At 39.0% G+C, this 25,130-nt stretch overlaps 1 protein-coding gene across 3 annotated transcripts in view; it reads right to left on the bottom strand.

The window, feature by feature from the left end:
• Nucleotides 1-2,554, bottom strand: part of ESR2 (estrogen receptor 2) — an 83,665-nt gene extending 81,111 nt beyond the window's left edge. Inside the window, exons 1-3 of one of the 3 annotated variants that reach the window (XM_021081294.1) lie at nucleotides 1,587-2,554; nucleotides 1,103-1,429; nucleotides 734-822 (exon numbers count right to left, since the gene is read on the bottom strand). The gene's annotated coding sequence lies outside the window, so the exon portion shown is untranslated. Of the gene's footprint in view, nucleotides 1-733; nucleotides 1,082-1,102; nucleotides 1,430-1,586 lie in introns of those variants that run through there. The other 2 variants (XM_021081350.1, XM_021081392.1) reach the window with 2 other exon arrangements.

The following is a 25,130-nucleotide window of genomic DNA, read 5'->3' as shown; positions in this document are numbered from 1 at the left end:
GGAGACTGGCAACTTTTGAAATAAGAGTATTTTAATTAATTCAACTGAAAAAAAAATGCTTGAACATAAAATGGAATTCTAAAGTTTATGCTTTGACACTTGTTGATAAACAGAACCTTATATTTTCCCCTCTTCTAGAATGTATGGAGAAATTTCTATTTTCTGCAGAAAAAACAGGAGTAAAGAATAAGTGTGTAAAGGTTCTTTTCACAGTCACAGTACATTTACTTTTTATAGTAACTCACACCACAAATCTTTCTTTCCACAAGTTCACTTTTTAAACAACAAACACTTTTCTCCCCACACAAATAAAAAGAGCCACTGTGAGTTTAGAAACTTAGAACAAAAATTAAAATTTCTAATGGAATGCCCATGGAAATACTAGAAATCTAACAACATAAGACAAAAATCCTTCCTCAAAAGTCTTGTGTACCACATCAAAGCACAAAGTTGCTTTTTAAACCAGTAAAATCCAGTCAATCTTATTTTCCTAAACAGAAATCCATCCAAATCCAAAGTTTTGTTTTTCATAAAAATAGTATTCCCTTGACTTCATTTTATATCCAATATGAATTAGGCAGGAATGGTTAAGAGAACAGCAACTAGGTTCCTCTTCGGTAAACAAAACAGCCCAGACGATCTTAATCTTGCTCAATCCACCCAAGAAAGAAGAAACTCTGCTTTCTGTTATGACTAAAGTATGCCTGCTAACACATGTAAAAATACTGGTCACCTGCATGATACATGCTCCTCTTCTGAAGGCCCACAAAAATCAGGCTTGAAATGCCCTGGTTAACTTCGGCACTGTCACTTTTTCATCCACTGTCGGGAAATCCGTAGAGAAAATACAGAGGAGTTTTTCTTTGAATAGACATGTATATTAACACAAGCAACCCGAGCTTACAGGCACAAACTATTTGGTTAATCTGCCAGCGCCTTAAACGAAAATATTTAGTCAAAACATGAAATGACTGTTTCCAGTAGTTTTCCAGACCGGTGGATTTGGCGGGGGGGTTGTTCTCAGTATTACTGTTTTCCCACGGCTGTATTGCAAACAGAAAATCAGACAATTAAGTCACAGCCTGAACGAAGGGGCACTTACCATACTTGTAAACACCGGCCTAGCAATCGCTGAAGCGTGGCACGTGCTCTTCCCAGAGTAGTTCTGTTCCGCGTACTTGGATGCCGCCTCAGCTGCGGAGACTGAGCGCTCCTCGCGCAGCCCAGACCCCAAATCCAGCCTTTGCCCCCGCTGCACCCGAGGCCAGGCGCAGCCCAGGACAGTCCCTATCCGTCCCGGCTTCCACCGTCACCTCTCCTGCGTCCCGCAAGTTTCCAGAGGCGTCTGGTCTCCTGCAGCCTCCGCTTCCCCAGCTGTCTAGCGGCAGGGGCAAGGAGTGGGCGTCCAAAGGTACAGCAGCCGGAGACACTGCAAAGGTCACAAACGTCTTAACCAGAAGCCTCCCCTTCCTTTTAAAGATAGGGGTGGGGGGAAGACGTGAAGCCAAGAGCCCACGTGACCACCTAGCCAGCGGACCGGAGATCTTGGCTGGACCTGGATTCCCGGACTCACGATGCACACTCACCTGAGCAAGTGGGAAGCCCAGGAGCCGGGGCTGTCACCTTCCAGCGCCTCACAGTCACCTGCACGAGTAGCAAAGCACAGAGAGCCACTCTCCCGCCGTCTTGGATTGAGGAGGTCTGGGGCGGGGCCTGAGAATGTGCATTTCACATCAGGTGCCGGGTGATGCTGAGAGCGGTGCTGCCAGGCGGGGGGCCAAACTTTAAGAATCGGATCCCTAGACCCTGATCCACGTGAGTCTGAGAGGCGCTGGATGCTCTGCCGTCCTAAATGCACAAGTCTGACTCTTTAAGCATCTGGAGGTGGAACTGGAGAGGCGTTGGATCACCCAATCCCCAGCCACCGCAGGCGCAGCCTCGTGCCCCCGGGGAGGCAAAGCCTTGCAGCATGCTAGGGAAATGGGAGATATGGGTTTTCATGGCTCAGGCCTGGCTGGGAAGGCCTTTCCCCTTAAGCAAAGATCCCAGGAACCTCCGCAAAAGCACCCACTTGGAGGAAGCATAATAGAGGGAGGCGGTGAGGGAATCTGCTTTGCTGCGGAGACGCCCGCTTCTCTGGCAGCACCAGGATCACACTCTCCGCGAGCGAGCGTCCCCTGGCGGCAGTTCCAGTTCTGCAGGTCTGCACAGTCATCGCTCCTCACCACCTGGTAAGAACCGGTAAGACTTTACAGTCCTTAAGAAGTCACAGGCTTCTGGCTGACAAAAGTCGAAAGAAAAGTAAGAGCTGGCCCATAGGCCATTATGAAATCCGAGTGCCACGTTTGTGCCCAATTAATCATCAAAATATAAATGGCAAAAGGGACATGGTTCTTGATCCGGTTGTGACTCCAGATCTCTGATAGAGGAAGACCAAAGGCATTTGAAGGGAAACCTGAGCAGTGCCAGCCTTAAATGTTAGAGTTAAAGCAAAAATAGCCTAAAGGGACACTGGTGTGCTCTAGGTTTATAAGAGTGAGGTCCACAGGGGGTGGAGACAGGCTCCAAACTATGGAGAGCAACCTACTTTATAAACAATGGTTATCAAAAATCTCTCCCCATTACCAATTCTCATTAAAGCTTCATTAAAGCCTCCTGGACTCTCTCAAGTTATAGGGCAGAGTTTCCTGATCCTTGAGGCAGAGAAGTTAGTTTGGACAGGACAGTGTATAGCTGACCAGATCCACCCTACGAAGAACAGGTTGGAAGACAAGATGCTTATTTTTGGCCACTCTCTGCTCCCCTGTTCCCTTTCTTGGGTATCTCTCTGGAGATCCAATACCCATAAGCTTTTCCCTGCTTTCCACTTTAAGGAGAAACTTTTAAAGGATTGTTTTTAAAAAAAATCAGTTCCATTTGGTAGTGCTTGTCAACAAGATACCTCTGGAATGGAAAATATTATGGAAATAGTTTCAGTCAATGAGCCCATAGGCAGACAAAGATGACAAAGCGGGTAAGGAGAACTGACATCTATTAGGTATCTGCATCATTCCAGAGAGTGCACTTAGTGCTTACCCAGCAAATAAATTAATCTTCATACTGGCTCTATGAACTAGGTAATATTGACCCCACTTCTCGGATGAGAAAACGAGGCTCATGGAACTTGTATTCCCTCTCTGAAGTCATGCAGAGTAGAAGAACCAAGTAGCAGCAATGCTTTCATAGCTACCACTTACTGGGCATTTAGCCATGCTTAACTTTCTATGTATTACCTCCTTTTATACACAATAAGCCTTGGAGGTATTCTTATTAATTAGCCCCATTTTATGATTGAGAAAATGGCCAGTCAATCACTGAGAAGAAATGGAACCCAGGCCAGAGCCCAAGCCTCTGTTTTCTTCCATACCATGCTGCAATCATTGAAAGTAAAGATGGCTTGAATGCCAGGACATTATAGCTCCTATAGACAAGCCCCCCTCTTAAAGCCTCCTGTCACCTGTGAGAAAAGCTTCTGCTCAGCTCCAGAACCAGAGCTCCGTGTTTGCTGTGACGCTTCCTTCAGAAGGTGTTCCACTCATGAGAACAACATGTTTTCTTTTTAAAGACCCTCAAACACCCACAGAAGCTGTTCGTTACACAAGGAAACCTCATTGCAGGAACTATTAAGCAACAAGCGTGAATGAGAGTGAGTACATTTCCTTCTGACTCACCCTGGGGATCAGGAAAGATAATGGTACCTTAGGGATGGAACCTTTGCTGGGTTTAATGCAGTGAATGAGGAGGGTGATTATTCCACACCCCCTGCCCTGAACCAAGACCAAAACTATAAGAAAAAATTCTTAGTTAATATCATTAGCTAGTCCAAAAAGCACCTGAAATCTAGTGCTGGGGACATGTTTCTGTTTAGCAGGGTCCCATTTTCATTTACACCTCACTCATAAACTGCCTAAGGGAACACCCACATGATACAACATTGAAAGGCTTTCCTCTCCCTAAAATATCTTAGAGCAAAGACAGAAGTCATCACCATTCAGTCATCCTTTGGGGTTAAAGCACTGGATTGTTATATGTGATGGGTAATATTAACTTATGAGCATTTATAATTACACTCATGAGATGAGCTTGAAAGATGAGCTAAATGTCACCTGGGAAATCAAAGGAAGTCAGAGAAAGACAGGTAAATTTAGCTTTAGGAGAAAGGAAAACCTCTCCATTGGGGTGCATGTTCTTCATCTTCTCATTCTACCCCTTCCCTGTTTAGTGATGTTTCACTGCCCCCTGAGTAAAGGGCAGACCATGCCAGTGAAGCAGAACATGCATACTGACTGCTCAACAGCAGGCAACTGGGATTGCACCATACATGTCTTGGATTTCTAGCATCCGTCATGGTAGCATTGGGCCTATGGCACCTAGTACCTCCCAGGCATTCAATAAATAGTGTCTGAAGTATTCAGCTTGGAAAGATCAGAGGGAAAGGGTGGGGAGGGATTTTCTGTAACAAAAAAACTACTAAGAGGCTAAATAAATTTTTAAAATGCTGTTGAAGACGAGAAAGCAAAGGCTGATATTCCAAAGTGTATAGGTAGAAGATTCTTACAAATGACTAGAAGAGTGTCCTGTAACAGAATGGCCTAGGGTTGTCACTCTTTCTCTGCTCAGCCTGAAGCCAAGTGGGAGGATTTAGGTCCTGGGATGTGTTCCCAGCTCCAGAGTATAACAGGATCAAGCTTGTTCTTCATATTATGTGGATATACATTGCTCTGTTTTAAGAGAATACGAGAGAGAAAACCCTAGACTTATGGAATAAAAGACCGGGGAAAGAGTAATTGCACCTGCAATAACACATTTGATGGTGATGAATTGGGAAGGTGGTATTACTAATGGTATTACTAACATTACTAATATTAGAGGTTATCCCAGCTGCATACCACATAGTTCATGAAATAGAATTTGATATTCGAAAGCTAAATTTGGGTAGAGTTCTTCAGGGTCATGTCTTTTGTAGAAATAAAAACCAACCTAATGTTTATGCAATCTCTCTGGCCCCTGTAGCACGATAGGCATCCCTGTACATATTGGTTCATGTTTATTTTATTTAGTCCTCATAACATCCCTGTGGCCATCCCTGCTTTATAGAATGGGGAAAATGAGGCTCAGAGAGATGACTTTTTTGCTAAGATCAACTACATGCATGTGGCAGAGTGAAAGTTCCAACCCAGAGTCATCTGCCTAATCCCTTGCTTTCTCTGCTGTTACCTAGTTACATTTTTCTTATTTGCTGTGTAAACCGAGGCATGTTTTTCCTGTAGAGCCCAGATATTACTGAATTATTTTTTGCCAAGTTCTTGCCTAGGCATGAGCACCTGTGTGCATATTTACATAACTTTATGCTTTACTGACATATGTTTGACTGGAGCCTCTAGTAAGGTGACCAAGGACAGAGGCAGCAAGGTGGACCTAACCTGATATCTGGGCACACAGATCCTAGGACAAGGTTACTTTGACAATCAGTTGAAACGAACCACCTGGGCAGCCAGCATGTGCAGTTACCTCCTTGTATGTCATCCTTACTTTTTTCAGTCTTGGTCTTTGACATTTGCGAAATGAAGTAAATAACTTTTTGTCCTGTCTACTCTCCTTGAAAGTACTTAAATTCCATACAAATGTCTCACATATCTTGGTTTCTAATTTTCTATCCATGGAAACCAAACAACATGAAGAATATATGTTCTTATCCTCAGCTGCAGCTCTGATTGAAGCAATTCTCTCTTGAGGTAGAAAAGCAGCTAGCCCCTGGAGGTCACAGGCGTGAAAGTGAATGCCCAGTTGAGAAAGAAAATGTTAGAAACGGTGGGAAATTGTAATATGCAATTTCACAAATGACTCAAATGCAATTCTGGAAATGTAGCTTCCTTATTTCTTCCATACAGAATAAGAGAACATTAATAACAGGTCAGACAGTGTAATATCATCAGAAATAAGGTCAAAAAGGAGATAGGGTATAGACAGACATGGCTTAAGGGCCCCAGATTCTAATAAGACTGTCTGATTCCATAGTTCAGAATTAAAAAAAAAAAACCCTGCTTTTCTTTTACTTCTTGTAAATGTATTTGACATTTTCAAGTTCTTTGTTCGTATCATGGGACGTTACCAGAAATGTCTCACACTGTCCTTTAGACCCACATCAACTAACACTCTAGTGATGTACGTTGCATTAGTGGCTTTTATAAAAATACAGACTCTGTCTTTTATGTATAGAGAGAAGATGCTTCTTTCACATGTCATGGCCTTGATCTGATGAGCCTAACGGAAGTAAGAAGTGGTCTTCTTCAGTGTTCAGTCCCCATCCCCCACTCCCCGACTCTGCTGGGAATTACAGCCAGGAAATAACCTCCTCCAAATAGTTCATACAGCTTCTGAGAGATCTCCATTGTTGTCCAGGAAGGACTAGGATTTCCATATTTTCCTCTTTTCTCTCTTTTTTTTATAGCTCTACATTTTTTCCCCTATCCGTTCAGGCAATTTTGCTCCCTCATCTCTTCTCATGGTTCTGCCTGTGTCCAGCGTGTGGAAGCAGGCTTCCTCAACCTGCTCCCACATGCTTTTCCATCTACCAGGCACAGCTTACTAAGAACTTCCACCCTGGGATTACATTGACTCTTCCAGTTAACAAAGCACTTATCTGGCCTTGGGATGCTTTATTTCCACGCCAACTCCATGACAATGATTTTATCCACATTTTGCAAATGAAGAAACTCAAGTGAGCTCTCCAGATTTACAGTTATAGAAACCCAGGTCATCTGACACATTACACAGATCCATGCCTCCCCTCGGCAGATTCACTTCCTGCACTCCAAGCTCTGGGCTCTCTGCATGTCCTCCATTCTGCTACTGCTGGTATCTGTAGTCTTTTGTCAGCCTGACCCCATTCCTTCCCTCTCTCCTTACCACCATATCTCAGGCTAAAATACCAATCAAGGGGAAAAATTATTGACAGCTTCTTTAGCGTTCTTTTCACCTTAAAATTATTCTGACACTTGACATTACATTTATTCTCTCATAAAACACTTTTTTTTGGAGAATTCTTCTTGACCTTGTGTATTTATGTCTTTGTGAAAATGCCCCCTTAGCACTGAAAGGCAATAATGCTTTAAGTGCCCACCTGAAACACAAAGGTGTTTGCTCTCAGCACATGAAGGTGTTTGCTCTCAGATGATGAGGAGGAGACAGAGGCGGCTATGATTACCATTCATCCAGCAATGGCTTATAAACCATTTATCTGCACTATTTCATTTAATCCTCAAAACAGTCTCACCAGGTAGTTACTATTTATGTTCCCATTTAACAAATAAGATGACTCAGGCTTAGAGAGTTTAAGTAATTTGCCCAATGTCACAGAGCTAGTAAGGGCAGAGGACTCAAACCAACTTTGTTTCTCTCTCATGCCCATTTTCTAGGAACTGTCGTCCCCCTAAGTCTTTATATGCTAGTTAAGGAGAGAAGGAAAATACATTAGAAATAACCTAAGAGACCTGTTTCAAAAGTTAAGTCACAAATGAATTGTTGAGATTTGGAATTTTATGGACATTCAGAAGACAAGAAATCACTTCACTGCATGTTTGAGTTCCTTTTAGGGAGATATTTACATCCCCCCCTCCCCTGCCACCCAGTGCATTTCCTAATGTGGCTGAATTTCAGACAGAGGGCTCAGATCTCCCCTGGGGTCTCCTCTGAATTCTCCAGGTGCTCAGGGCCAGATTTGCATTCTTCTCTCAGAATCCCTTATTCTTTCACTCTGGCCTCTGGAGTCTGCATTCAGGGCACAGGACTTCCACAGATAGGGCAGTGAGTGCAAAGGTACCAGTGCAGGCAGACTATAAGAGCCCACAGGAGGATGGCACCCAGGCTTAGAGATAGAGTGACTTGGGTTCACTTCTCAGCCCAATCACTTACCAGGTGTTTGCCCTTGAACATTTTCTGGCCTCCTTGATCTTCCTCTGTAAATGGGAAGAATAGAAGAATCTACTTCATAGGACTGTGGTAAGGATGAAAAGAAAGGAGAAGTTGTAAACATGACACCTGGTAAACTCTCAATAAACCATAGCTTTAGAACAACATAGCAGTCCTTGGAACAAAGGGCTTCACAGATATAGATTAGACTTGGCCTAGGAAAGGGTAAGGAGCTAGTTTCCTGGTTAGAGATGTTTGGGCTCTGAGGGTGGATGGGTAATAGAGAAATTATGTGCCCTGCCTGGAGTTAGCCCTAGAACTTAGCATACATCTCTTCAGGCATACTCAACTATGAAGCAAGTCAGAAAGACCTACTGAAATGTGACCAAATTATAGAACCAATTTAGAGCAGTGTTTCCCCATATTCCCGGATCAGGAGAGTTACTAGATCACTTGTTAAAAATACAGATTCCAAGCAGGGATCTGAGATGGCAGCTAAGTGGACCCTGAGCTCACTCCCTCCCAGGGACATGCAAATGAAGAAGGCTTGAAAGCTGCTTGAAGAGCTCCTGCACATAGAAGAACCACCCAGGAACCAGTGAAAAAGGACAGAGACACTTCATCCACAGAAACATGCCCTCACATAGCAACCTGCAGTAAGGAGGGATATTGCTGAGGGGTCCAAGTGCAAACTTTCCCATCCAGTGACACAGCAAAACCCCCCAGCAATTTAAAGGGCATCTAGGAGTTCCTTTTGTGGCTTATTAGGTTAAAAACCCCGCTAGTGTCCACGAGGATGTGAGTTCAATTCCTGGCCTCGCTCAGTGGGTTAAGGACCTGGCATTTCCGCAAGCTGCGGCATTGGTTGCATACATGGTTTGGATCCTGCCTTGCTGTGACATAGGCCAGAAGCTGCAGCTACGATTCAGTCCCTAGCTTGGGAGCCTCCATATGCCACAGGTGCAGCCTGAAAAGAAAAAAAAATATTAAAGGGTACCTAAACTATGCTAAAAAGAATTTAATTTGCTAACCTTTGAGCTTCTGCTAAATAGTCAGGGAACTGTCAGAGCCCTCTCTGGGGTCACGGATGCTGGGAGCTTTCATTGTTTAGATCCCCCAGGATCCCTCATGCCTGCTTCAGTTCCAGACATTCTACTAAGTCAGTCTTGGGTGCAGAGCATCCCAGGACTGCCCCAGGTCTGCATTTGTTCCAGCATCGGATGTCCCCCTAAGGTGCCCTCAGTATGGAAGTCCTTCGGACTTCCCTGGGCTGCATTTACTCCAGATCCAGCAGGTCTGCTAAAGCCACCAGATGCAAGGAGTTTATATAGGGGACACTCTTATACAAGGCTACTCCTTCAGGACCAGGAGAGGCAGTTGTTTCACTTAATTAATAGAAACAAAGTTAAACAAAGAGAGTTCCAAACAAAAGTATAAAATTAAACTGCAGAAAAAAAAGGCCCTAATGAAATGGAGATAAGTAGTTTAATGAAATAGTCAAAAAGATGAAATGGAGATAAAGTAGTTTATGAAGTAGTCATAAAAATGAAATGGAGATAAAGAGTTCAAAGAAATAGTCATAAATATGTACACCAAAGCTGGGAGAAGAATGTAGGAACCCAGTGAAAACTTCAACAAAGACATAGAAATATAAGAAAGAACCAATCAGAGTTGAAGAATACAATAACTGAAATTAAAAATACACTGGAGGGAATCAACAGCAGTTTAGATGATATAGAAGAACAGATAAGCAATCTAGAAAATAGAATAATTGGAAATTACCCAATCAGGACAGCAAAAAGAAAAAAAATTTATTTTAAAGGAGGAGAATATAAAGCGCCTCTGGGACAATAGGAGACATAGTGAGTCCCAAACAAGATGAAACCAAAGATACCCACACCAAGAGGTATTATAGTTAAAACGGCAAAAGTTAAGAGAGAATCTTAAAAGGAAGCTAGGGAAAAACAACTAGTCACATACAAGGGAAACCCATAAGACAATCAGCTGCTTATTCAACAGAAACTTTACCGGCCAGAAGGGAGCAGAAGCGTATATTTTAAAGTGATGAAAGGAAAAAAAATTATAACCTATAATACTCTATCTGGGAATGTTAGCTTTCATAAGTAAAGGAAAGAAAAAGAATTTCCTGGACAAACAAAACTAAAGGAGTTCATCATCACCAAATTGGCCTTAAGAAATGTTAGAGGGCTTTTTTTAAATGCAAAAGAAATAAGAAACTAGAAATACGAAAATAAAGAAAAAAATCTCACTGGTAAATGCAAACATATAGTAAAGGCAGTGGATCAGCCACTTGAAAGCTAGTATGAAGGTTAAAAGACAAAAGTGGTACAATCAACTATGACTACTGTAAGGGAGAGACAAAATGAAAAGATGTAAAATACGGCATCAAAAACATAAATCAGGATGAGGAGCAGTAAAAATGTAGTGCTTTTATAATGCCTTTGAATTTAAGGTACTATCAGTCTAAAATAGGCAGCCATACATCCTGGTCATTGTATATGAATCTCATGGTAACTACAAACTAAAAACCTAAAATGAATGCAGAAAAAATAAAAAGTAATCCAAACATAACACTAAAGGAATCCACCAAGAGAAGAAACCAATAGAAGTCAGGAACAGAGAAGAACTACAAAACAACTAGAAAACAATGAACAAAATGGCAATAAGAACAAACCTATCAATAATTACTTAAAATGTAAACAGGTTAAATGTGCCAATCAAAAGACATGGTGTAGTTGAAAAAATTTCCTTTTTTTGTTTTGCTTTGTAGGGCTGCACTCATGGCATATGGAGGTTCCAAGGCTAGGGGTTGAATTGGAGCTGTAGCTGCTGGCCTATACCACAGCCACAAGCCATGCCAGATCAAGCTGTGTCTGGAACCTAAACCACAGCTCACAGCAATGCTGGATCCTTAACCCACTGAGCAAGGCCAGGGATTGAACTCGCAGTCTCATGGTTCCTAGTCAGATTCATTTCTGCTGCACCACAATGGGAACTGCCTAGCTGAAGAAATTTCTTAAAAATATCCATGTACATGCTGCCTACAAGAGGCTCACCTCAGATCTCAAGATGCACATATACCAAACATGAAGGGATAGAAAAAGATATTCCATGCACAAGGAAATGAAAAAGAAGGGGGGTGTAGCAATACTCAGATTAGACAAAATAGACTTTAAAACAAAGATTGTAACAAAAGACAAAGAAGGGCATTACAAATGATAAAGAGATCAATACAACAAAAGAATACAATATTTGAAAACATTTATGCAACCAACATAGAAGCACCTCAATATATAAAGCAAATATTAATAGAAAAAAAGAAATAGGCAGCAGTATGATAATAGTAGGGGGCTTTAATATCCCACTTACCAATGGATCAATCATCCAGACAGAAAATAAATAAGAAAACACTAGACTTAAGAATATACAGTGGGAGAGTTCCTTTCATGGTGAAGCAGAAACGAATCTGACTGGGAAACATGAGGTTTCAGGTTTGATCCCTGGCCTTGCTAAATGGGTTAAGGATCCGGCATTGCTGTGAGCTGTGGTGTAGGTCACAGACACAGCTTGGAACTGGTGTTGCTGTGGCTGTGGTGTAGGCCAGAGGCTGCAGCTCCAATTGGACCCCTAGCCTGGGAACCTCCATATGCTGCAGGATGCAGCCCTAGAAAGACAAAGAAAAAAAAAAAAGGAATATACAGTGGAGAAAAGACAGTCTCTTCAATAAGTGGTGCTAGGAATACTGGACAGCTACAGGTAAAAGAATGAAATTAGAACATCCTCTAACACCATATATAAAAGTAAACTAAAAAAAATGGGAGTTCCTATCATGGCTGAGTGGTAACAAACCAAATAGTATCCATGAGGATGTGAGTTAGCTCCATGGCCTTGCTCAGTGGGTCAAAGATCCAGCATTGCTATGAGCTGTGGTGGAGACTGCAGACGTGGCTCAGATCTGGTGCTGCTGTGGCTGTGGTGTAGGCCAGCAGCTACAGCTCCAATTCGGCCCCTAGCCTGGGAACTTCCATATACTGCAGGTGCAGCCCTAAAAAGACCAAAAAAAAAAAAAAGTAAACTTGAAATGGATTAAAGACCTAAATTTAAGACCAGATTCTATAAAACTCCCAGAGGCAAATATAGGTAGAACACTCGTTGACATAAATCACAGCAAATTTTTTTTTTAATTTTCCCACTGTATAGCAAGGGGATCAAGTTATCCTTACAGCAATTTTTTTTAAAAGATCTATCTCCTAGAGTAATGGAAGTGAAAGTGCAAATACATGAAACCTAATTAAACTTCAAAGTTTTGCACGGCAAAGGAAACATAAATAAAATGAAAAGACAACCTGTGAAATTGAAGAAAATATTCATAAATGATGCAACGAATAAGGGCTTAATTTCCAAAATATACAAACAGCTCATCTAACTCAATACAAAAAAAAAAATCCAGTCCAGAAATGGGTGGAAAATCTAAATAGATATTTCCCCAAAGAAGAAAGACAAATGGCCAACAGGAATATGAAAAGATGCTCAACATCATGAATTATTAGAGAAGAGCAAATCAAAACTATAATGAGGTATCACCTCATTCTGGTTAGAATGGCTATCATGAAAAAGTCTACAAGCAAATGCTGGAGAGGGTATGGAGAAAAGTGAACCCTCCTAAATTTTTGGTGGGAATGTAAATCGGTACAGCCACTATGGAGAACTGAATGGAGGTTTCTTAAAAAAAAAAAAAAAAACAACTATTATGGGAGTTCCTATTGTGGCTCAGCAGTTGAAGAACCTGACTAGTATCCATAAGGACGTGGGTTTGATTCCTGGCCTCACTCTGTGGGTTAAGGATCTGGCATTGCTATGAGCTGTGGTGTAGGTTACAGACATGGCTTGGATCCCACCTTGCTGTAGCTATGGTGTAGGCTGACAGCTACAGCTCTGATTTGACCCCTGGCCTGGGATCCTCCATGTGCCATGGGTGTGGCCCTAGAAAGCAAAAAAAAAAAAAAAAAAAAAAAAAAAATTATGGTCCTGCAATCCTATTCCTGGGCATATACCTGGAAAAGATGAAAACTCTAATTTGAAAATATGCATGCATACATGAATCTCAATGTTCACAGCAGCACTATTTGTAATAGGCAAGACATGGAAGCACCTAAATGATAAATGGATAAGAAAGACATGATACACACACATACACCCCATGGAATACTGCTTAGTCATAAAAAAAAAATAATGCCATTTGCAGCAATATAGATGGACCTAGAAATTATACTAAGTGAAGTAGGTCAGATATCACATTGTACCAATTACATATGGAATCTTTAAAAATGATGGAAATGAACTTATTCACAAAACAGACAGACATGCAGAAAACAAACTTATGGAGTAACGTAAACACCCTAGTAGGTATAAAAAGAAAAACAACAAGGGCCTACTGTCTAGCACAGGAAACTACACTCAATATTTTGTAATAACCTCTATGGGAAAATAGCTCAAAAGTGTGTGTGTATAGTCTATTTTGTCTAATATGAGTATTTCTACACCCTCCATTCTTTTTCATTTCCTTTTGCATGAAATGAAATATATATATATATATATATCTGAATCACTTTGCTGTACACCTGAAACACAACACTGTAAATCAACTATACTTCAATAAAAACAAATTTTTTAAAAGTAAACATCCACTTATGATAAAAACTCTCAACAAAGTGGTTACAGAGGAAACATATCTCAACATAATAAAAGCCATTTATGCTAAACTCACAGCTCACGTTATGCTCAATGGTGAAGAACCAAGAGCATTTCCTCTAAAATCAGGAAAAAAAAACAAGGATGTTCACTCTCACCATTTTTATTCAGCATAGTATTGGAAGTCTTAACCACAGCAATTAGGCAAGAAAAAAAATGTTACTATTTGCAGGTGACATGGTTCTATATATAAAACCCCAAAGAGTCCTCAAAAAAGGCTCTTAGTCCCAATAAATGAATTCAGTAACATTGCAGGATAAAAAATTAATATACAGAAATCTGTTGCATTTCTACACACAAATAACAATCAGAAAGAGAAGAAAACAATCCTATTTACAATCGCATTAAAAATAATAAAATGCAAATGACTATTGACAGATGAATAGATTAAGAAGATGTGATACATGTATACAACTGAATACTACTCAGCCATAAAAAAAAGTTCAAAATAATGTGACTTGCAACAACATGGATGGAACTAGAGATTCTCATACCAAGTGAATTAAGTCAGAAAGAGAAAGAAAAATACCATGTGATATCATTTATATGTGGAATCTAAAATATGGCGCAAATGATCCTATCTACGAAACAGGAACAGTTTTGTTTTTATGGACAGTTTTTTAAAGGACACGGAGAGCATCTTGTGTGTGCCAGAGGGGAAAGAAGAAGATGGATGGGAGTTTGGGATTAGTAGATGCAAACTATTACATTTAGAATGGGTAAGTAATGGGGTCCTACTGTACAGTACAGGGAACAGTCTTGTGGGTTAGAACGTGATGGAAAATAGCACAAAAAAAAAAAAAAAGAATGTGTGTATATATACATGTATGGCCGGGTCACTTTTCTGTACAGTAGAAATTGAAGGAACATTGTAAATCAACTATACTTTAATAAAACATCTTTTAAAAATAAAGTATCTAGGAATAAATTTAACTAAGAAGGTAAAAGACCTATTCTCTGAAAACTATGACACCAAGGAAAGAAATCGAAGACAACACAAATGGAAAGGTACACAGTACTCATGATTTATTTAGAAGAATCACTACTACTAAAATGTCTGTAGTACCCAAAGCAATCTACAGATTTAATGCAATCCCTATCAAAATACCCATAGCATTTTTGATATAACTAGAACAAATAATCCTAAAATTTGTATGGAACCACAAAGACCATAATTGCCAAAGCAATACTGAGAAAGAAGAATAAAGCTGGATATATTACCCTCCCAGACTTGAAACTATACTACAAAGCTATAGTAATCAACACTGTATGGTACTGGAATACATAGAGAACCCAGAAATGAACCCATACTCATACAGTTAATTAATCTATGACAAAAAGACAAGAAAATATAATGTAGAAAAAACAATCTCTTCAATAACTGGTATCAGAAAAACTGGACAGCTACATGCAAAAGAATGAAACTGGACCACTTTCCGATTCCATGTACAAAAATAAACTGAAAATGGGTTGAAGACTTAGATATAAGGCCTAAAACCATAAATTTCCTAGAAGAAAAATTAGGCAGTAACTTCCTTGACATCTCTTTTAGCAGTATGTTTTTGGATATGTCTCCTCAGGCAAGGGCAATGAAAGCAAATATAAACAAATGGGACCACATCAAGCTAAAGAGCTTTTGCACAGTGAAGGAAACCTCCAGCAAAACAATAAAGCAAACTACTGAATGGGAGAAGATATTTGACGATGATATATCCAAATGATATATCCAATAAAGTGTCAATATCCAAAATATAAAAGATCTCATACAATTCAATATCAAAAACCAAACAATTCATTTATAAGATTGGCAAAGCACCTAAATTTTTCCAAAGAGGGCATACAGATCTCCAGCAGGTACCATGAAAAGGTACTCAACATCACTAATCATCAGGGAAATGCAAATTAACACCACAATGAGAAAATACCTCACACCTGTCAAAATGGCCATTATCAAGACAAGAAGCAACAATTGCTGAGAAGGATGTGGAGCAAAGGGAACCTTAATGTACTATTGGAGGAAATGCAAACTAGAGCAGCCTTTATGGAAAACAGTGTGGAGATTCCTCAAAAAACTAAAAATAGAAGTACTGTATGATTCAGTAATTTGACTCCTGGGTATTTGTTCAAAGAAAATGAAAGCTATTTATTTAAATAAAAAAACCCTATATCAAAAAGATATAGGTACCCCTATGTTCATTGCAGCACTATTTACAATAGTCAAGATATGGAAGCAATTGAAATGTCCATCAACAGATGAGTGGATACACTTCTGTATATGGAATTCATGGTCAACAGGGACCAGCTGAATAGCACAAGGAACTCTACTCATATTCTGTGATAACCCATAGAGGGAAAGAACTTGAAAAAGAATGGATATATGTACATGTATAATTAAATCACTATGTTGTGCAGCAGATTGACACATTGTAAATCAACTATACTTCAATAAAATTTTATTTAAAAATTTTATTATGATTAATTTACAATGTTCTGTCAATTTCTGCTGTATAGCAAAGTGACCCAGTCATATATATACATATATATGTATATATATTCATTTTCTCACATTATCCTCCATCATGTTCCATCACAAGTGATTAGATATATAGTTCCCTGTGCTATATAGCAGGATCTCATTGCCTGTCCACTTCAAATGCAAGTTTTCATCTACTAACCTCAGATTCCCAATCCATCCCACTCCCTCCCCCTCCCCCCCAGCAAACATGAGTCTGTCCTAGATGTCCATATTTCCTGCTTTGTAGATAGAGCATTTGTGCCATATTTTAGACTCCACATATAAGTGATATCATATGATGTCTTTCTGTTTCTAACTTACTTCACTCAGTATGAGTCTCCAATTCCATCCATCTTGCTGCAAATGGCATTTTATCCTTTTTTATGACTGAGTAGTATTCCGTTACATATATGTACCACTTTTTCCTAATCCATTCATCTGACAATTGGCATTTAGGTTGTTTCCATGTCTTGGTTATTCTGAACAGTGCTGCAATGAACATACAGGTGCATTTATCTTTTTCAGCGAAAGTTTTGTCCAGATATATGCCCAGGAGTGTGATTGCTGGGTCATGTGGTAGTTCTATATTTAGTTTTATGAGGTATTTCCATACTGGTTTCCATAGTGTTTGTACCAATTTACAATCCCACCAATGATAAAAAATGAAAAAAAAAGATGAATGGATAAAGAAGATATGGAATACCTATACAGTGGAATATTAGCCATAAAAAATAATGTGATCTTGCCATGTACAGCCACAGACATGGTCCTGGAAGGTATTAGACTACATGTAATAAATTTACATTTAGGAAAAAAAACTGTATGACTTCACTTAAAACTGGAATCTTAAAAAAAAAAAAAAAATGAACAAACAGGACTCAGAGTGGAGTTCCTGCTGTGGCCCAACAAGATTTGCTCCATCTCTGAAGCACTGGGATGCAGGTTCAATCTCCAGCCTAGCACAGTGGATCAAGGATCCAGTGTGATGTGGCTGCAGTGTAGGTCACAATGGTGGTTCATATCTGATCCCTGGCCTGGGAACTCCATATACTGTGGGACTCCCCCCCTCCCCCGCAACCGGAAAAAAAAAAAAAAAAAAAGGGATGGGGGAGAAATAGACTCATACATACAGAGAACTGGTGGTTACCAGAGGGTTGGGATTTAGGGGGGGCAGACAAAATAAGTGAAGGGGACTAAAAGGTACAAAGATCCAGCTAGAGAATAAATGTTATGGACATGTAGTGGATACATAGTGAATATTAGTCAATAATATTGTGGCAACTTTGTATGATGACAAATGGTTACCAGACTTATTGTGGTGATCATTTCACGATACATGAAAATATTAAATCACTATGTTGTATACTTGAAACTAATATAATATTGTTTGTTAATTATAACTCAATTACAATTTTAAAATAAAGTAAAAAATAAAATACCGGTTCCTAGACCCCTCCTCCCCAGCATGCTCTGAACCAGGAGTTCTGGGACAAGTCATGGAAACGCATATTTTCCACAAGCCACTGGGTGATTTTATAACCAGGAGTGTTTAGGGATCATCATTTTAAAGTGTTCAAAGTGCTGATGTGTCCACTATATAATGAAACCAGCATAATGGGTGATTTATTGTCCCAGTTTTACAGGAAAGGTAACTATGGCCCAATAAAGCACAGCAGTATGTAGGAACCTGGTCACATTCAGAAGAGCTAATTGTTAAATATGCAAGGAATTTTCATTTCAGTTGTTAAACCAATCATAGCTTGAAATTGGCCAGGTAAGTAGTTGCAATACAGTTGTCTCTTGGCCAGAGAGCTCAGAGGTGCTCAGGTCTGTTTCCTCCAGAACAACGCAGGAATTGATTGACATGAACATTTTTTGACTGTTCTCTGGTTTGGGGTTTATGGCTCACTTTGCGAATTGTCTTTTTCTCTGTAAACTCTAAACAAGCAGAATTTTTTCTCTTTTTTTCCCCAGAGCTGGTTTACTAGCACAGCAGCAAATGTAATGAATTTACCTTGCTATTTGTAACTGAACAGAGTTCACCTGTGTCTTCACTTCTAGTCCTCAGCTTTCTCTTAGTGCAGTGAACTCCCTTTATTATCCCAGATTCTGCAGTCCAGGATAGATTTATTAAGGGCTCAAATTCTACAAAGGACCAACCAAGGTAGAGTTCATTCAGATATTCTAGTTAAAGAATCCAAGTGTTGACTTTACACAATAGGTTCATGTCTCCCTCTAGTGGATAGGACAGGATAAGACAAGTCAGATTTCTATTGGTTATTAGATCAGAAAACTTTGTATGATTTGTCTGCATCATGTGTGATACACGTAACATGTGTTGAAAAAATATATAGTAGATTATTCAGCTAAGGCTAAAGAGCAGCATGGAAGTGTCCTTTTGTTTTCATTCATTCAATATTTGTCATTTATTTAACTATGTGCCAGATGTTGAAGTATAAAGATATAAATAACATCATGCAACGGCAAAAAAAAAAAAAAAAAAAAAAAAAAGAGAAAACTCACTATATACTGAGATGGAAAGATAACCAAATAAAGATAAAAAAGAATCATAGTACAGGATGGTATGAATAATATGCTACTATTAGTTTATAAAGGGAGAAGTAATAATACACACATACATGCTCATCTACTATTTCCTAAAAGATAGTTTTTAAAAACTCTTAATGTTATTTGATTCCCCTAAAAGGGCAACAGTACATCTGGAAAAAAGAGTTTTCACAGTATTCCTTTTTGTATATTTTAAATTGTGAACCATGTGAAGATATGATCTAATCAAAACTAAACAAACTTTGAAAATTAATAAGACAGAAATGAATGAGGCAGGTCCTGCATTCAGTTACTTTAGAGGAAATTCACATACATGTACAAAAGAGGGAGTAAAAGCAGAAAAGGTCATTAGAGACCAGGTCCAGGAGGACCTTCTATGCCAAAGCTAAAGAGCTTTTTCTCCGGGAGTTCCTGTCATGGCGCAGTGGAAACGAATCTGACTAGAAACCATGAGGTTGCAGGTTCGATCCCTGGCCATGCTCAGTGGCTTAAGGATCCAGTGTTGCTGTGAGCTGTCTTGTAGGTCGCAGACATGGCTCGGATCTAGCCTACACCACATCCCTGTAACTGCCAGTTACAGCTCCCATTAGACCCCTAGCCTGGGAACCTCTATATGCCGCTGGTGCAGCCCTAAAAAGACAAGAATGACCAAAAAAAAAAAAAAAAAAAAAAGCTTTTGCTCTGTTTTAGAGACAACAAACCATTCAAAGACTTCATTCAAAAATAGGAAAGTAACGAGTAGATTCACATTTTAAAAGATCTGTCTGGTGGCAATGTTGAGAGGGAGATTCAAGGAGATTTAGACTAGAGCAGAGTAAAATCAAACTCCTTTTCGATAATAGGGTCAGAGCATCTCAAGGTAAGAACAGAAATAACCTTGGTTAGTTTAAAGATAATTTATGGAGTCTTTACTCAGATAACTTGTTCTTGATCTGGAGAGGAAATTATCCAGGAATTATACTTATCCAGGAGTGCCCTAGGCACATTAGCAAGTACTTATCAAATGACACCTCATTAGTCTTCACAATAATCCTATAAAATAGGTCCCATTATTCTGCTAAACTTTACAGATAAGAAGATTGAGACCCAAGCAGGTTGATCAACTCACCCAAGGTAAGATAGCCAAAAGCTGTCAGATGGATTTGAGCCCGCATCTGATTTAGAAGCCCATGTTTTCAAGTATCAGTATACACAAATCCCCCTTGAATTGTTCAACAGAAAGCCTTGCCCTCTCTCAGTGCCCAAACCTGCCTTCTAAAATATCCCCCTTCCTTTCAGCCCTAGCAAAATAGCAGAAAGGGCAGTTGTACTTGTCCTCATTTCCTTTTCCCGCTCTGTCCTAGCTCCCCTCATCTCCATTGTTCTTCCCTCATGTCCATCCATCTCCCCTCACATCCTGACTGACTGAAGTCAGTCCCAATACAGATTGACAGGACAAGTCCTCCCTGGTGCCTCTTCTGCCACCCCAAAGGCTCCTCACTCCATTTAACTATCTCTTAAAAAGGGAAAGCATATGGACTGATGTCCATAAGATTCTTTCCCCCCTTGCCTAGTTTTCAACAACAAAAATAAGAGGGAGAAGAGGAAGAGGAAATTAGCCAGGGATAGCTCAGATCAAGTGTTTCTGCAGTGACCGCTAGAGCAGCCTCAAGAACTGAGAGCCCCTCCTTTTTTTAAAAAATTACTCAATGAATTTTATTACATTTGTAGTTGTACAACAATTGTCACAACCAAATTTTATAGCATTTCCATCCCAAACCCTCAGTGCATCCCTCCACCCCACAACCTGTGTCACTTGGAAATCTTAAGTTTTTCAAAGTCTGTAAGTCAGAATCTGTTCTGCAAAGAAGATCATTGTGTCCGTTTTTGAGATTCCACGTGTAAGTGATAGCATTTGATGTTGGTGTCTCGTTGTCTGACTGACTTCACTTAGCATGGTAATTTCTGGGTCCATCCATGTTACTGCAAATGCTGTTGTTTCTTTCCTTTTAATGGCTGAGTAATAGTCCATTGTGTATATGTACCACATCTTATTGATCCACTCCTCTGTCAATGGACATTTAGGTTGTTTCCATGTCTTGGCTAGTGTATATACTGCTGCAATGAACATTGAGTACATTTTTTGAGTCATGGTTTTCTCTGGATAGATGCCCAGGAGTGGGATGGCCGGATCGAATGGTAGTTCTATTTTTATTTTCTAAGGCATTTCCATACTGTTTTTCTCCCGTTCTGTGTGTTGTCTTTTTGTTTTGTTTAGGGTTTCCTTTGCTATGCAGAAACTTTTGAGTTTAATAAGTCCCACTGTTTATTTTTGTTTTTATTGTCATTGCTGTAGGAGGTAGATCTGAATGTTGCTGTGGTTTATGTCAGAGAGTGTTTGGCCCATGTTTTCCTCTAAGAGTTTTATAGTGTCTGGTCTTATATCTAGGTCTTTAATCCATTTTGAGTTTTTTTTTTTTTTTTGAGTATGGTGTTAGGAAGTGTCCTAATTTCATTCTTTTACATGTGGTTGTCCAGTTTTCCCAGCACCACTTATTGAAGGGGCTATTTTTTCTCCATTGAATATTCTTGCCTCCTTTGTCATAGATCAGTTGACTGTAGGTGTGTGGGTTTAATTCTGGGTTTGTATCCTGTTCCACTGATCTATATTTCTGTCTTTGTGCCAATGCCATATGGTTTTGATAACTGTAGCTTTGTAGTATAGTCTTAAGTCAGGGAGTCTGATTCCTCAAGTTCCATTTTTCTTTCTCAGGATATCTTTGGCTATTGTGAGTCTTTTGTGCTTCCAAACAAACTTTGAAATATTTTTTTCAAGTTCTGTGAAAAATGTCCTTGGTAATTTGATAGGGATTGCAGTGAATCTGTAGATTGCCTTGGGTAGTATAATCATTTTGATAATATTGATTCTTCCAATCCAAGAGCATGATATATCTTCCCATCTGTGTCATCTTTGATTTCCTTCATAGTGTCTTATAGTTTTTAGAGTACAGGTCTTTTGTCTCTTTAGATAGGCTTATTCCTAAGTATTTTCTTCTTTTTGATGAGACAGTAAAAGGAAATTTCTTCCCTAATTTCTCTTTCTAATCTTTCATTGATAGTATATAGAAATGAAGTCAGTTTCTGCATATTAATTTTGTACCCTGTGGCTTTGTGAAATTCATTGATGGGCTCTAACAGTTTTCTGGTAGAGTCTTTAGGATTCTCTAGGTATAGTATCATGTCATCTGCAGATGCTGATAGTTTTTCTTCTTCCTTTCCAATCTGGATGGATTCATTTTATCTCTTTTACCTCTCTGATTGTTGTGGCTAGGACTTCCAAAATTATGTTGAGTAGTAGTGGTGAAAGTGGACATTCTTGTCTTGTTCCTGATCTCAGCAGGAATTCTTTCAGCTTTTCACCATTGAGAATGATGTTAGCTCTGGGTTTGTCATATACAGCCTTTATTATATTGAGGTAGATTCCCTCTATCCCACTTTCTGACTATGCCCACTTTCTGGGTTTTTTTTTTTTATTATTATCAGAAATGGGTGTTGGATTTTGTCAAAGGCTTTTCCCACATCTATTGAGAGGATCATATGATTTTTATTCTTCAGTTTGTTAATGTGGTGTATCACACTGATTGATTTATGGATATTGAAGAATCCTTACATCCCTGGGATAAATCCCACTTGATCATGATGTACAATCCTTTTAATGTATTGTTGGATGTGGTTTGTTAGTATTTTGTTGAGGATTTCTGCATTGATATTCATCAGTGAAATTGGCCTGTAATTTTCTTTTTTTTTGTGGTATCTTTGTCTGGTTTTGGTATCAGGATGACAGTGGCCTCAAGAATGAATTTGGGGGTGTTCCTTCTGCAATTTTTTGGAATAGTTTCAGATGGAGAGGTGTTAGCTCTTCTCTGATAGAATTTGCCTGTGCAGCCATCTGGTCCTGGACTTTTGTTTGTTGGAAATTTTTAAATCACAGTTTCAATTTCAGTACTTGTGATTTGTCCATGCAGATTTTTTATTTCATCTTGGTTTAGTCTTAGAAGATTGTACTTTTCTAAGAATTCATCCATTTCTTCTAGGTTTTCCATTTTATTGGCATATTGTTGCATATAGTAGTCTCTTACGATCCTTTGTATTTCTATGATGTCTGTTGTTACGTCTCCTTTTTCATTTATAATTTGATTGATTTGAGTCCTCTTTTTTTCTTGATAAGTCTAAGGGTTTATCAATTTTGTTGGTCTTTTCAAAGAACCAGCTTTTCGTTTCCTTGATCTTTTCTATGGATTTCTTCACTTTTATTTCATTGATTTCTGCTCTGGTCTTTATGATTTCTTTCCTTCTACTAACTTTAGCTCTTGTCTGTTCTTCTCTCTCTAGCTACTTTAGACGTAAATTTAGGTTGTTTATTTGAGCTTTTTCTTGTCTCCCGAGGTACGCTTGTATTGCTATAAACTTTCCTCTTAGAATGGCTATTGCTGCATCCCATAGATTTTTGAGTATTGTGTCTTTGTTGTCATTTTCTTCTAGGCATTTTTAAATTTCCTCTTTGATTTCTTCCAGTGATCCAATGGTTGTTTAGTAGCATGTTGTTTAGTCTCCACGTGTTTGTGTTTTTTGCAGTTTTTTTCTTGTTGTTGATTTCCAGTTGTATAGATAGCATTGTGGTTGGAAAAGATGCTTGATATGATTTCAACTTTCTTAAAGTTACTGAGGCTTGATTTGTAGCCCAGGATGTGATCTTAGAGAATGTTCCATGTGCACTTGAGAAGAATGTGTATTCTGTTGCTTTTGGATGGAATGTCCTATAAATATCTATTAAGTCCATCTGGTCTAATGCTTCATTCAGGGCCTGTGTTTCCTTATTGATTTTCTGTCTGGGTGATCTGTCCATTGCTATAAGTGGGGGGTTAAAGTCCCCCACTATTATTGTGTTATTGTCATTTATCCTTTTAAGGTTATCAGTTGCCTTATATATGGTTGTGATCCTATGTTGGGTGCATAGATATTTAAAATTGTTGTATCTTCTTCTTGGATTGATCCTTTGATCATTATGTAATGTCCTTCCTTGTCTCTTAAAATATTCATTTTAAGGTCTATTTTATCTGATATGAGTATGGCTACTCCAACTTTCTTTTGATTCTTGTTTGCATGGAATATTTTGCTCCACCCTCTCACTTTCAATTTCTATGTGTCCTTAGAAGTGAAGTGGGTCTCTTGAGGACAGCATATTTATGGGTCTTTTTTTTGTATCCATTCAGTCAGTCTATGTCTTTTGGTTGGGGCATTTAGTCTATTAACATTTAAGGTAATTACTTATATATATGCTCTTATCACTATTTTATTAACTGTTTTGTATTTGGTTTTGCTGCTCTTTTTTCTTCCCTTCTTCTCTTTTTCTCTCATCTTGTGGTTTGGTGACTATCTTTAGTGTTGTATTTGAGTTGATTTTTCTTATTTGTGTATCAATTATAGATTTTTGGTTTTCAGTTACTCTGAAGTTTTAATAAGAGTCTATATGTTTATGAGATTAATTGCAAGTGTATCTCCAGTGTCCTGCATTTGTAACTTCCTCTTCTCATAATTTATAATTGTGCATGGATGATTTCCTATCTTCACTGTATATATGCCTTTACTGGTGAGCCTTGTCATTTGTGATATTTTTGTTTTTGGTTGTGGCCTTTTCTTTTCTGCCTAGAGAAAATTCTTTTAGCATTTGTCATAAAGCTGGTTTAGTGTTCCTGAATTCTCTTTGCTTTTGCTTATCTGTAAAGCTTTTGATTTCTCCTTCAAATCTGAATGAGAGCCTTGCTGGGTAAAGTAGTCCTGGTTGGAGGATTTTCCTTTCATCATGTTAAGTACATCATGCCACTCCTTTCTGGCCTGAAGAGTTTCTGATGAAAAATCTGCCAGTAACCTTTTTGGGGTTCCCTTGTATGTTTTTTATTTCTTTCCCCTAGCTGCTTTCATTATTTTCTCCTTGTCTTTAATTTTGGTCACTTTGATAAATATGTGTCTCAGGGTGTTCCTCCTTGGGTTTATTTTATATGGTACTCTTTGCACTTCCTGGATTTGAGTGAGTGGTTCCTTTTCCATGTTAGGAAAGTTTTCAGCTATTATCTCTTCAAATATTTTTTCTGTTCCTTTGTCTCTCTCTTCTCCTTCTGGCACCCCTATAACATGGATGTTGGTACATTTAATGTTATCCCAGATTTCTCTGAGACTCTCTTCATTTGTTTTCAATATTTTTTTCTCTTTTCTGTTCCACATCAGTGATTTCCACTGGTCTGTCCTCCACCTCATTTATTCAGTCTTCTGCCTCCTGTACTCTGCT

Source organism: Sus scrofa, chromosome 1 (genome assembly GCF_000003025.6).
Source record: "Sus scrofa isolate TJ Tabasco breed Duroc chromosome 1, Sscrofa11.1, whole genome shotgun sequence".
Classification (NCBI taxonomy): Eukaryota; Metazoa; Chordata; class Mammalia; order Artiodactyla; family Suidae; genus Sus; species Sus scrofa.
Note: the sequence above shows the minus strand (reverse complement) of the source record. Positions and strands in the feature narration are given on the sequence as shown.